Source organism: Oreochromis niloticus, linkage group LG2 (assembly GCF_001858045.2).
Source record: "Oreochromis niloticus isolate F11D_XX linkage group LG2, O_niloticus_UMD_NMBU, whole genome shotgun sequence".
Lineage (NCBI taxonomy): Eukaryota > Metazoa > Chordata > Actinopteri > Cichliformes > Cichlidae > Oreochromis > Oreochromis niloticus.
In genome coordinates, this window is record NC_031966.2 from 34,788,717 (window position 1) to 34,801,468 (window position 12,752).

The 12,752-nt window shown below is 40.1% G+C and overlaps 1 long non-coding RNA gene across 1 annotated transcript; it reads right to left on the reverse strand.

Annotated features, from left to right (window-relative positions):
• Positions 1–6,809: 6,809 nt before the first annotated feature.
• On the reverse strand, positions 6,810–11,346 carry LOC109195148 (uncharacterized). The gene is made up of 2 exons (XR_002056845.2): positions 11,104–11,346; positions 6,810–6,997 (listed from the first exon to the last, which is right to left on the reverse strand). It is a non-coding gene; the product is annotated as an uncharacterized LOC109195148 (long non-coding RNA).
• Between the last annotated feature and the right edge of the window lie 1,406 nt (positions 11,347–12,752).

Genomic DNA, 12,752 nt, shown 5'->3' on the forward strand with positions numbered 1-12,752 from the left:
GCAGGTGTCTGTGGGGGTCTGACTGACTCACAGGTTGAATAATTCACTCGGTCCAAATGAGATCTCACTGGCCTTAATGAAGCCATTAATGAGACTCCATGGATTCCGACCACTGCCTCACACCCAAACTGACTCACTCACACTCCCACACACACTCAATCTCACAAGCAAACATGCATTTGTGTTGTCAGGCACAGAGCAAGCATGCAAAAGTACCCGACTGCATGAATGAACAGTGCAAACGCTGGCGTTGCATGGAAGCAATGTTATACTGAAGCAAGCGCAGAAGAAATGGTAAATGGCCTGTATTTATATAGCGCTTTCTAGTCCCTAAGGACCCCAAAGCGCTTTACATATCCAGTCATTCACCCATTCACACACAGGTGATGGCAAGCTACGTTGTAGCCACAGCCACCCTGGGGCGCACTGACAGAGGCGAGGCTGCCGGACACTGGCGCCACCGGGCCCTCTGACCACCACCAGTAGGCAACAGGTGAAGTGTTTTGCCCAAGGACACAACGACCAAGACTGTCCGAGCCGGGGCTCGAACCGGCAACCTTCCAATTAGAAGGCGAACTCCCAACTCTTGAGCCACGATCGCCCTGGCATGTTCTTCTTTAATGACATGACAGCAGGTTTATTGTACAAATGTTTGTGTGTGTGTGTAATACTATAATACTCAGCAAAAGTCAGTGTGAATTTGTAGAGTAAACCATAATTTGTTGTATTGACTTCAGGCTTGGTAAATTCCACAAGTACAAGTTTAGAGCATTTTATGCTATTAAATAATAGACTGTGTGTGTTTTTGTTCAGAGCTCTCAGTACTAATGATCATTACAGCTCACATTCACACTCACAGGTTTTGAGGCTGTTCAATATTCCATACAACAACACACACAAACTCGGTCGGTGATTTAGTGGGACGAAAGCAGTTTGATCTAATAATTCAGTAATTCAACAAGACTTTGTGTTGATTAAATAAATAGTGCAACAGTTCTGCTACGACACAATCAACAAGATGTGGACACACACACACTCACACACACACACACACACAGATGTATTAGACAGACTTGCAGTGACTACTCAGATTGCTAATGAGGCAGAGCCGAGGTGCAGACACACAATAGTTTACAGAGTAGTTTCCCAGTCGGATGTTTAAAGCTTCAATTTGTAATCAATAGTTCACTTAAATGAAAACTCATGATGAGGAGTTGGACAGGATATGATGGGATTCTGATTAATTTGCAGCAAGAGGATTCTTTTTTGGTCAGCTTCCGCACATTGGTGATCTGTCAATATCTGCAGGAGATTAAAAATTAACACAATAAAAAATAAAGATGATGTAGCAAAACAGCTGATAAAACTTTTCCTCAACCAAGTAATTTCTCAGAGTATCTAAACTGAAAAGTGCTGACCAAGTATGCACCTGTTCAACTTGTTTGTCTTACTAAAGCAGACATGGCAAGAGTCAACATCTCCTCTCCATCGCCAAGGCTTTCTTTGCTAATCTCAGAGCAGTGAAAGCAGAGCCAGTGGAAGCTTGTCTGGCATGCTGGTCTTTCAGTTTTCTGTCAAACACTGGAGGTTTATCAACAACTCAAACGTGCAGGTCGTGTAAAAATTTGCTGGATTCTCAGCTTGACAAGCTCAGGCCTTTGTTAACGGGATGTGGGCATTAAAACGTTGGACCCATACAGATTTCCTTAGTGTCACAGTTGGAATATACAACTGCAACTACAGGATGGCAGTAATTTAAAGGATGGATGAAAACAAATGATACACTTTTTTGAGAGAAGGTTGTTGAGCACAAAGAGATTGCTTTTAATTGGGTGTTTCATTTTTTTTGTTCCCTTTTAGACTTCACAGGGCAAGCACAGCCAGCCTGCTTGCCCTTACACAACACCAATAAATCTACTTTCATCTGTTCTCTTATTACCTTTTATTTAATAAAAAAGAACTAAACAAATTTCTTAAGATTATTAAGAAAATGTATCTTAAATAGTAACTGCTGAGTAACACGTCAATGATTTTTTTCACTTTGCTTGACAAACCCTAGTAATCATTAAGTACTGAAAAACCACTGGGCAAACGTACGTGTTTCCCTTGAGACAACAAATGATGGCAAGATGCAATGAGTCAAGGCAGTTTATTAGTTACAGTTACCCAAATGCTTACAAAATTATGTATATATTATATTACAAAATTATATAAATTATATATAATTATATTATATATAATTATATTCAAAATTATGGACTGTATAAGTATCAAAAAGTATAATACACTTTCTTAGAGGTATTTGTATGGTCTATATGGCATTGATTTAAAAAGTATGCTTAGCATATTATAAAAATCTGTCTCAGATATGATTACTTTCTTTTACAGGATGTGTATAAACGCATGTATAGATCAGCTTTGTAGACAAGAATGAAGCAAGTTTACCATCTAAACAACGATATTATCTTTCATGTTTGCAGGGATGCATGCAGCATGTTTGAAACATGTCATATTTGTGGGTGTTCCTTCACTACCTCTGCAAAACGTCAGTTTTTCCAGGCTTTTGACCCCCTCCACACTCAACACAGCTCAGCATACTACACTGGGAGAAGCCACTCAACCCAGTCATTTATATTTTACCACAGCTATCTATAATGGAGAGAGCTTAGAGACAACCATTTAACATGTTAGGGTTACTTGGCTTGGGAAATAATACAGATATTATAGCTAAATGCACCAAAACATATGCAGACACACACACTGCAGGACATATCTAGGGCAACATGAAAGACTTTGTATAATAAATGAACATAGTCACTACGATGAAGCGCACTGATTTGTGAAACTCTGTTTTGAACCTTGTTTTTCACATTAGTAATTTGGGGTTTTGCTGATGACACAAGTGACCATATTTGGATGACAGGCTGGAATGTGAACTTGTGACCTACCAAACTGAGACTTTAGTTTCCAGAATTTGGCCTAAAATAGGGTTTAATTTTTTTTTTTTTCACACTGGACATTAAACTTGCACCAGCATTGATTTAAAGTCAGAAACTGTACAAAAAACAAAATTGTACAGTTCTTACAATGCAGTGATAAAAGTAGTGAGCCACCTACGCACCAGCAGGAGATAGTTGGCCTTGATGCTCTGGGTGCACAGTTCTTATGGTGATACTAACGTCTATTGAGGCAGTTACTGCAGTTACTGAGTGAGGAAAGCAGTGGTGACTTAATTTTATGTGGTCTGCCAGGTTGTGGTTGCTGTGGTTCCTAAACTTTCCGACTTTGCAATAACACCACTTACAGCTGATCGTGGAATATCTGGCAGGAAGGAGATTTTATGAACTGAAGTGTTGACATTATTCATGCTGTTACAGTGTCAGCCTCTCTTGAGAAAACCCCATTCCTTCAAATATGTTAAAGTGAAGGCAGACTGCATGGCAAAGTGGTTGATTTTATACACCTGTGGCAATGGAACAGAAAAGCCTTGAATCCAAAGAATTGGAGGTTTGGCACAAAATAGTTGTGACTTATAGTGAAGGAGAGGCACAATTAACTCTAGAGACAGAAACTTGTTTTCAGCTATACACATGTATGTAAGGGGGGCTTTTTAACATAGAAGTTATGGCCATGACTTTTTGAGCCTGGCCCAAGTGTCCATCAGAGGCGCTGCAGCTTTAGACACGAAACAATTTTCGCTGTAAAAGATGCTGCAGGGTGTGCAGTGTGCACATTGCAGTATGTGTGAATGTATATATGTGTGTGTGAGAGAGTTTCTGTGTGTTGCAGAAAGTACATTTATCCAAAGGCCATAACAACACTGCCAGTCTCATCTCCTTATGTTGCACAGATATTGGTTGATGTTGAAGACATAAGCAGTTACGTATACAGAACACCACCTGTGAAGGCACTTTAAGATATAACTGTACTCTGAGCGGGTGGATGCAGCTGCTTGTGACTTTAACTGACAGCCAGTAGTGTTTCGTGCATTCTGCCAACACCTTTCTGCTATCAGTGATGAATACTGCCGTGAGGTACGAACCTTGTTTTCCACTAAAAGTGCTTTCACAGGTACATATAATTTATGTGGTAATGTTTGCCAAAGATTTATAAAGCAAAAGTGAAAATATTCAAACTCTCTCTTTCTATTTTCATTTTTCATTTTTCATCACTATATCTACTTCTCTTACCACCTCTGCACCAGAGGTTGGCCTCCTCATCCTCACAAAAAAAGAGTCAAAATGTCAAATTTGTCATGAGTAACTTGGTTGATACTTTAGTTTCTGATACAGAGACAATAATGCTGAAACATCCTACAGACACAGAAACATAAAAAATGAATAAATCCAACACAGAAATAAGAAATCAGAAACCAAAATGTCCCATTCATTACAGCAAGAAAATTTAAAATTCATATATTTCAGTTTCTGTATTACAGAATAGTCAAATTTAACTTCATAAAACGCTTTGGCAAAAAGGCTGTCTGAGGGAACAGCATTGTTTGGATTTACAATTTGTCCTCTTATTTTAAATTGATTGGTCTTAGGTTTGAGGCACTGAGCTCTCAGGGTGATAGTTCATATATAAGTGCCCACTATGCACACCCACTCTATAGTCTGGAGCAACGTGGAGGAAACTTATCATCTGGAATCAAAAGATTTAAATATTTTATTGAACTGAAAAATAAAAAACAAACAAAAAAAACACACAAAAACAACAAACAAGCAATAAATAGGCTTCAGAAACAGAGACATATGCAGGTTTTGTAAAATGATCGTGTGCAGCCCTCACACAGGTGGTATTATGTTTCTTTTATTTTCTGCCTTTTAATAACACATATGCATTTATTTGGGTTTGCATTCCACCTGCGAATAACTGTAAACTAAACTTTCTCTATTTGAAATTATGTTGTCGACACCAAAGCTGTAGCAGCGCTGTTTGTGCTGTCAGCAGTGACATGCATCAAACTGCACTGCATTCTTTGATTGTACACTGTAGGTGCACATAAATACGGATGTTAGTCATGCTGCACATCAGTCAACTCCAATGACACTTTATAAATCTATCCTTTTTAAATGGGATCTGTTATTCAGGCTATTATAGCTAATGGAAAATACACTCAAAATCCGGTTTTCCGGGTACTCCGGCTTCCTCCCACAGTCCAAAGACATGCAGTTAGTGGGGATAGGCTAATTGGTGATGGTTGTCTGTCTCTATGTGTTAAAGACAGACTGGCTTTATATGTTATATGTTACATTCATGTATAATGTATAAAATAAAATGAAGAAAACCAGAGCAGATCCACACAGAGTCTCGTTTTTTCCCTTTTACAAAAAAAAAAAGTTGGAGTGAGTACTTTAGACAGCTTTCACTGTCATACAGTGTGGACACCCACGTGAGCACACACTCACTGCTTCCAACATAACAGACATGTCATCTCACACACACACACACACACTAACAAAACTGATGCCAGGAATGACAGGTGGGAGGACGTGGTCCTTTTGCAGAGAAATGGAGTGATTTCTGTGGTCCAACCCATGAGCAGGTGTGAATACACACCTGAGGGAGAGTATGCATGAGCAAACACTGTAACACACCATCATACATGTAAATGCACACACACAAAGCTCATCTGAACACCTGCTCATTCAGTGGCACATGCACCCTTTTTCTATTGCAAATGATGGAAAGTATTTGTTGCCTCATTCTCTTAAAAGGAGCTGGGTCTCTGTTTGTCTCTCATCTCTCACCCCTTGCTTCTAAAGTGATCTCTTTTTTAAAAACACTAAGAGCTCTATCATTCATGGCACGCTGGCAACCACCAGAGATATAACCGTGGTCAGTTAGTCACTTTTTTCCCTGTTGCTATAGACACAGCATGCAGTATTCAAAAATGTTGAGGAGAGTTGAATGAAAGGGTGTGGTGATGAATCATTATCCTCTTAGTCATAATGTTCACTGTTTACTGTGAAAATTACAGGCGCAAGGGACTGAAAGGTCAAGTAAAGATTACTTCTCCCAGAGAGGGATTATTGTCATTTAACGTGATAGCAACCATGTAGGGTCAGTATTGTTTGTCAGCATGGTGTCCTATAATGCAGTTACTCATTAGTCCATGCTCTTCAGCTTATCCTTATCGGGGTCGTTGGAGGGGTGCTGGAGCCAATCATAGCTACCATAGGACGACAGACAGGGTACACCTTGGACAGAGCCCAGTTTGACTCTGCTTTTTAGTTGGTTTGGTTTGAGTATAGTGGAACCCCACTAAAGACAAGAAAAAGATCCCCTTTTCCCTCAAACTTGGATCGTTCGAGCACAAGGAAGTTTGTGGGATACTGGGTTACAATTCATGGGGTTACTTTGTAAGAGAGCTGAACATTAGGAGTGGACATGTTCAAGCGTTCAGAATGAGACTTTCAGGGAGCAATCTCAGAACAACAAGAGTGCTGGAAGGCCTCAGTGCTTCACAAGAAACATGAATGGGACAGCAGGTCTTTGGAGGTCTGGAACTTTCTCATCGTTGAGTTTGAATACTGTTTCCACTGTTTGCTGTAATGTACGAGAGTTTGACTCCAGAGACTCGTGTGTTTTTCCAAGCCTTGCTTTAAAGATGCCATTTATGTCTTGCTGCTATGAAGACATCTAGACCGTATCTGAGACTGGCAGCTGCTTTTTTCTCTCCAGAAAAGATGTTTTCATCCTAGTGAAACACACCACATTATCATAAAATCTTTATTTTCACTGCATTCAGACAATCTTAGACTTCAACTTATTTTGCTTTATCCCTCTGTGCTGAGAAGAAATAAATTAAAAAAAATAGCTGTCCTGGGTGCATCTGGACATTCTTATTGATCTTCTTGAAGGATACACACAGAATTGTGGGACTGCACATTGTTATCTAAACCTCATCCCTGCAGCCTTATTGTTACCAGTACTAGAGTTCTTCCATTCGTCCTTCAAGGCTCTCAGCAGTAATCAGAGGTCACGGCTGGTTCTGCAATACAAGGCGTTGACATCATTTAGCAAAATCAGTGTCCAGTTCCACCGTGACATAATTACTTCACCTGCTCCCGCGAGCTTCCTGTCTAGCTATTCTTGTTACGCTGGGGAAATAGAGTTATCTTTCCTAAAAGGAAATATACTGTTTTTTCTCTGTGGCTGGTTCCTGCTGAATAAATATGATGAATGTCTGCCAGCAAGTTATTTCACTGAAAACGAGATACAGCAGGTGGCCAAGTACAGCATAAATAACAGTCAACTAAGATTCTGATTAAATTAGGATGTGATGGTGAGCAAATCCTGCCTTGAATTAGTATCAAAATCATGTTTCATTTTTGATTTAGCAAAATGATAGCATTAGCAAACCACAGATGACTGTTATTTACACAGAGAGAGCTTGAAATATGAGAGTTTCTAGATTTCAGCCATTTAGCTTTCACTCTTAGTGGAAACAACAGTGGAGAACGGCCAGTGACAGTGCAAACAAGGGTCGTAGCCACTGTGCTTGGATAGGAATGACCATATGACCTTGGACTGAATTTACATATGTGATGAGGAATTGACCAATCAGTTTATAAGGTCAAAAGAAACAAGAAGAGGTACCACAGAGGATCTACTGTTTGTACTGATGACCGTGTCTCCTTGGATGTGTTGGCAGTCATGCAGTATTTGTACTACAGTGTAGGAACAAGGTGTCCAAATCAAAGTAAAAAAACATTTAAATAGTTCTACACAAAATGCATTTGCAAAAAGTGTGATTAGCATGTTGTAGTCACTGATTGCACCATCTCTCAGGAGGTGCAAGCCTACTTCCCAATCGATCTCAGTCTAATTTTGGCTTTCATGTTCTAGTGTGGCCATGAGAACCAGTCTCTATGTCATGTTGTAGGTTGCCCACGTGAACAGTGCTGCTAATTACCATGAACTTGTCTCTGGTCATGACAGAAACAGGCATGTACACCTGGCCATCTCCAGTAGTCTCTAACTCTTGGCAGTTAGAGAAGCACCACATAAATTACAAGGCCCACATATGCTAGCAAGGTGACAAGTTTCAGCTCTTCCCAAACAACATTCCTCCCCTCAGCGAGCCCCTCTTTCTACATTCATATTGGGGTAGTGACAGATCACCTTGACAGCTTTGCCATAGAGAAATTCTGAAAATGTGTGTGAGAGAATACAGTACCGTGACATAAAACTACACTGGAATATGGAAGTTGCTGCACAGTGTTGGTCAGTGACCGTCCGGAGTCTGTGTTGGGTCCTTGTAGCCCTGGTTCTGGTAGCCAAATCCAGCTGTAGTCAACAGTTACATGCATACTTTTTTTGCTGTTCTTATTGAACAGTCCAATTATGAATTAATGACCTTTTATTTATTTTTTTAAAAGAAAAGGTTTATGGGCTATTTAAAAAATAAAAGATATTGAGTGGTGGTCCAAAAAACAAAGAAAAAACACTAGATTAATTGGTGGAGTAACTGATGTGATGGACGAATGTAAACTTGGCATTTAAAATTTCAGTCTACAGGTGGGGGCGGGGCTAACCATCACCAACCACAGCCATTTGTTTCAGAAGAATAAATAGCATATAATTTCCACTTTATGTGAACATTATAAAGATTTTGAACTTTTATAAGTTAAAAAACATTTTGGAACAATTTCTGTTTTTAGCTGAAGGGCGTAGTCGACCTCTTTGAGATTTCATACAAGAACACATGATTTCAAAAAAAGCGACAGAGACTACATTTTTTTTGAACACCACTCGACTATTTCAGAAAAAAAAAAATGGGACACTGCGTGAAGTGTCAGTAAAAACAAAATGCAATGATTTGCAAATCTTATAAACCTGTATTATTCATAACAGACAACAGAAAACACATTAAACGTTTAAACTGAGACATTTTTGTATTTCATGAAAAAACTAAAATCTCATTTCGAATTTAAGGCCAGACTTTAAATACATCATCATCTACAGTACACAGTGTCATTAAACTTCTGAGAATCTGATGGCATCTCTGTGTGAAAAGGAGAAGGTGGACACTCCATTGTGGTCAGATGAATCAAACAGTGCATCATCTGCACTGGACAGTGGAGGGCTTGCACACATTTCTCAGTGGGGAAAGGTGTATACAGGTTAAGAGCAATATATGCTCCCAGCCAGATGACATCTTTTTCAGCTAAGACCTTGCATATTTCAGGAAGACAATGCTGAGCTGTATGCTGCATTTATCACAGCAGTACAGATTTGTAATAGAATAGAAATGTGGGTGCTGAACTGGCCTGCCGGGATACTACACAGCAGTAATCATGGCCCTGTTGCTGTCGTCCAATTCAAAATGAATGACTATCTGATTTATTGTTTATGTTCTATTGTGAATGTGAGACTATGAGATTTGCAAATTATTGAATTATCCTTTTATTTAACTTTTCCCAGTAACTTTTTTTGGTAATGGGGTTGTTCATGGACACAGAAAAATGTGTAAAAGTGCCTCCAGACAAAAAAAAAAGACATCTTTGAAAGAAAAATTAAATGTTATCCATCTGAAAATATCCAATATTATCTCGTCTTTCCTCGGCTGAGGAATGGCCTTGAATGCGGGTTGCTGCAGCAAAACTACAACGGAATCATAAGTCTTGCACCTACATTATTTATGATGGTGAATAGATTGTGTTATTAGAGAGATGCCACAAGCTGAGAAATAGGCTGCCTTCCAAAAACTCTGCCTGGTTGTTGTACGCTGAGTGGCTTGTTAGGGATTCACAGGAGAAGGGACCAAGGCTGAAAGCCACTGTTTGCTGTTCGATTTGACCTTCAGATTTGCCAAACCCTATTTGTTATGGGGCTGGACACTGATAGAGATGTATTCCAAGCAAGTACCACCCCCACACGCATACAGTGCACACACACATGCACACAAATTCAATCCACTTAGAGACTAAGGCTCTTATGAAAAATTCTTAAATTATTCATAAACATGGATTCATTCTGGCTTGTACCTTTTGGAATTAAACTAAATGGATGATTGTGTTTTGTGTGTGTTGGCACATGTTGCAAAATGGGAAAATCCTCCTAATTTGCCACACTTGAAGCATGAAATCATTCAAATATCACATGAATGTGTAACCTGAGCGTTCACACTATTTATAGAGGCACTGGAAAATGTCTTAAGTGAACTTTTAATGGGTATTATTACATTCTGACATGAGCCATTAGTTTTCTTATGACAGAGGTGAAAAGCAGCTAAAACTCTTGGGGATGTGTGAGTGAATTTGTGTAACCTGTGGCTTTACAAAATGCTGATGCTATTGTATGTCTAAGTATACGCAGGAGTATTAATCATGATAAATTAGCCAGACACATATCTGTACACAACCACAGGGGATTTAAATCAGACAGTTAAGATTGTGATTCAAGTGCAGACTCAACTTTGATTCAAGGGATTTAAAATTGTTAGCATTAACAAGTTAGCATGTTAGCATTTTTACATTGATTTTCATACACAGTCCCCCAATTTTCAAAGGCTAAAAAGTAATCGGACAAGCTAACATTATAAATATAAGAAAGATTTTAACACTTGGGTGAAAGCGAGTCAATAATTGCCCAAGTCGAATGCCAAAGCCTAAAAACCATGAACATAATCAAATGATGCATTGCCTCCCTCGAGATGCTCTGCCAGGCCTTCACTGTAGGCTGTCTTTGACTTATTCTGTAACTGAAAAGCATCAAGTCATTGAAATAGCCACTAACGATATCCCGTTTCCGTACCTTGAGAAACTCTCAGGTTGCTTCTACAGGGTGCTTTGGGCTCTGAAACAGTGTTTTGGTGATTTTTTGTTTTTTCCCCCCATTCGTCTCACTCACGAGTGAGATCATCAAACAAATTTTAATATTACACAAAGATAAGGAGCCACTCCTGGGAATGTTCACAACTGTTTAATTTTTTTCTGTTTGAGAATCTGTCACAAAGCGAATGGACTCAAGCGCAGGACTCTGTGAGCTTGGAATTAGAAGGCAAAGGTTTACTTACAACCATTACCAAGTGCTATGTACAATGTGAGGGGAAAAGGGGCTCCAGGAGTCCACGTGGAAGGAAAAAGCACACACCACACTACGCTGCTGTCACACAGCCACGCTCCTCGTCTGTGCACCCCACACTGCCAGAAACACACATGATCTTCCAAACTCATGCTCAGGTATCCAGGGAGGAAACAGGGACAGATCCAGGGAAATCTGGACAGGCAATTAGAATCCAGTAACGATGAAGGTAAAGACATCACACGAGTAGGAGAGAGCCGGGGCTACACTGACGCTAGTAGTACAACCATCCAGCCATGAGAAACACTGAGCCTTAAGTAGCGGCCGGAGGAGTCAGGTTAATGAGCCGCAGGTGAGATGATCAGTCACAGGGGCGGGAACAGGTAACGAGTTCTTCCCCGGCAGAGACGAGTCAGAGCAGAGAGAGAGAAACAACAACAACATGATCCCGAATCAGAATGCCAGGAAGACACAGGGATCATGACAGAAATGACTTTTTACCTTTTCCAGATTGACGATCTTTACATCTTGGCACGATGTGTTGGTTATTGAAATCTTATAGCTTACTTCACTTCAATGAAGTAAGCTATAAGTAAGCTTCAGCAGTACTGTACATTTCCACACAGCATGTTGCATAAATGAAGTGCAACAGTACAAACGTAGGTTAAAGGTTCTTGCAGTTCTGACCAACCGCATGCTGTGTGTAGAGCAGGTTTAAGTTACACTCTTTGGCATTTATATGAGCCACCTCTCTAAGCCAATAGCAATATAACTCAGCTGCTTAACCAAAAAGGACTCGTCCCACACTCAAACTTACTCCAGGCTCCTGTCTTGCATCTGGAAGTTACTGGAGACCTGTGAGGTGGAGCACCACTTTAACCAGAACATGCAGCAGCTGGTTCATTTATGTGTTTGTAGGCCGAGTTCACCGAGGCTGCAGAACAGAACCAGCACTGCTGTCAGAGGCTGCAACTGAACACAGTCATGTTGGACTTCATGTACAGGATGGAAGACGCTGAAGTATCCTCCAATCTAACTGTTCATTTTCTACCACTTACCTGAGCCAGGATCACAGAAGCAGCAGTCTAAGCAGAACCAGCCTTTTCCACACTGAGCCAGCCCACAGATACATTCTCCACCAGTCCCACCTTCCAGTTTAAACAGTCCCAGTTCATTTCCACCACGAGTTACTAAAAGAATTTTGCTTCGAGGAGAACATTTTTACATTGTTCAAGTACAAGATGTTTTCAGGCATGTGTTTTTCTTCCTCCCTGCCTCTTTCTTTCCCCATTTGCTTGGCTGATTAGATGTTGTGTTTATGAAGAGTATCGCTCCAACAGGAATACTTACTATTGTTTACAAATTACAGTCCGGTATTGCTGGCATATCAACACATTTAGTCCTAACAGGGAGCAAAGCAGTATGATGGATTTGAAGAGAGGAGGGAGAATAAGACAGAGGCGAGGAGTGAGAGAAGAGTGCACAGTAAATCAGATCTGCTGTCTTTCTAAGCATCCTCTCTGAACATGGCTCCACTGGGAACATGTTTTTAAGAAGTTGTCTTGCTTTCTCTGAGTCTGGGAAGCTTGCACTGTTGATTTCTGCCAACTTGTAGGATTCTACTGTTTCCTCTCAGTCTCTTATTTTTGTGTTTTTCTACTTCAGCTCCTATTTGTTATCCAGGCTCTCATGCATAAAACATGGCAGTTTGAAGTATC